Raw genomic sequence first — 2,281 nt, 5'->3', positions numbered from 1 at the left:
AATTCCCCATACATTTTAGAATAGAATTACAAATGCGCTTTGTCACCAATATCAACTGTCTTGATAAAATGAAACGAAAGATATTGGGTGTGACAAGTCCAAACGAACGCTGTGCTGGAAAGGCTGCGCTTGTAAAAAGCAAAACATTCCGATTTAACACTACGTATCATTTTCTGAAATTTTCCAACATTCAGCCGTCTATTCATTGCTTGCAATGGCTCAATATCTTTAGAATATGCATGGAAAGAGTATCATAGCAAGAAATGGGAAATTAAAAACAGATACAATGCAATCATTTGATATTTCATAAGAAATTGTCGAAGTTTCAGTGCAGCGTGACGCCATGACTGACGCAAAATCACGCAGAACGACAAAGGTAATTATCAGCATTTCTGGCTTCTTCTCTTACTTACAATGAAAACGATAAAAAATATAACAATACACAGATAGTCAGAATCATCCTGATTACTTACATCTCATATTTTATAAACGAACGATCCCTGAATCAAGGGAAGGGTCCTCGCAAAATCCTGTGTACCCTTGTCAGCGAGGCCGCCATTTTGCAAGATATCGGTCATCGGTAGTGATGTCATACGTCAACATTGTTGTACATGTTAGGCATTTTCTTTGAGGTGAATGACGGTTGAACAAGAGTAAACACAATCGCCCTATCCTTCCGATTACACTTTCAGTATTATGATGTATTTTTTGCGTATCGTTCATATATTTTTTCATCAAACTAATTTCTGTATATACATTTAGCCTTGTTCAATACCATATTTTATTACCCACGTGGTCAACGTATGGGAGTTGCATACTAATCTCGTACGTCACACGTGTGTCGTATCGCGTTGACCTGTGTCGTAACGACTTGACCTGAGATTCTAACGATTTGATTGGATAACCGATGACCTCTCAGTTAGGTCACATTCTGACGTAACTATTTTTTCATTCATAACAAACACGTGGATCCATTCATTCTACAACTAAATGCATTGTGGGAATGTAAACATCGCGAACGTTGCCGTGTCGCTGTTTTATTGTGAGTCGAACTGAGACATTATACCCGTCGAAAAACGTAAACGCAATGTTTCCACCAGTGATTTTAGCCGAATGAAGCAACTGCAAACCAAGATACGGGGTGCTACGGAGTAGTTTACTGTAGGAGGCTGTACGAGGCGAAGACAACTGACATGCATCGTGACGTCGGTTACCAAGGCAGTGACGTCATTACAGTGACGTCACGCAAATATTGTACTACAGTACAAAACTCTTCCGCAACCTCTTTATGAAACCGGTTTCGGTTTGAAACCAAAATATTAACAAAACTACGTTATTTTGTCAATTTAATGCATGTAAGACGTGGGTAATAAATAAAATACCACACTCGGTCTCATTACATACGAATTATACGAAACTCGTGACCTTCCTATGTTATCTGACCTCGCTTTCGCTCGGTCAGATACCATAGGAAGGACACTCGTCCTTACTTTTAGGGATCATTTCTATAGTATGCATCGCCATGACTTCAGGTAAAACTGACAGTCTACCAAACCACGCTCGGTCAGATACCATAGGAAGGACACTCGTTTCGTATAATTCGTATGTAATGAGACCTCGTGTAGTATTCTCTATATACGTGGATATAGGGTAGGCGGGTTTTTTTATTCTTTGAAAGTTTTTGATTGTTTGAATAATATTTACATAAGAAATTGACTCATTTAGTGTAGTACTTTAAACCTTTACACAAGTATTAGAAGATCACACGTAGCCATAACTGCAAAATATTTGGGTGTTGTGAAATATTATTTTTCATTTACGTTAAATTGATGCCAAACAGGTGCGCGTGCTACTCACAATAAGATACGCAGTCAAACCGTCTAATTGTTGATATATTCGGGACACTATTTAATTGGTAAAATCATTCGTTTTATGTTTTCTCTAAAGAGTCTTAAATTCTGACATAGAAGCCGAGACCTTTTATACAATTAATGGAAATTAGGTAAGATATATACTAATTAGCAAACCAATGACGTCTTTTTTCGACGTCGCAAAATGCATAAAACAAGCAATGACGTCAACTAAAATGTTGTATTATTATCAGTTATTTCATTACATTTGAAGATATGGCTAGTACTCCGTTAATAATGATGCAAAATTAGTCTTAATACATCTACACAAACAGGAGAACATGGGAATCTAAGAACTAACTTACATATCGGATATGGCCATCCAAATCGCTATTACCTGCTTTCTCAAGTAGTACACATAGCCATCTTTT

At 37.3% G+C, this 2,281-nt stretch overlaps 1 pseudogene; it reads left to right on the top strand.

Moving 5' to 3' along the window:
- Positions 1–1,480: 1,480 nt before the first annotated feature.
- On the top strand, positions 1,481–1,565 carry LOC124262351 (annotated as a pseudogene).
- The last annotated feature ends 716 nt before the right edge of the window (positions 1,566–2,281 follow it).

This window comes from Haliotis rubra, unplaced genomic scaffold (assembly GCF_003918875.1).
Source record: "Haliotis rubra isolate DU_JTF1 unplaced genomic scaffold, ASM391887v1 Scf831, whole genome shotgun sequence".
NCBI classification, from domain to species: domain Eukaryota; kingdom Metazoa; phylum Mollusca; class Gastropoda; order Lepetellida; family Haliotidae; genus Haliotis; species Haliotis rubra.
Note: the sequence above shows the minus strand (reverse complement) of the source record. Positions and strands in the feature narration are given on the sequence as shown.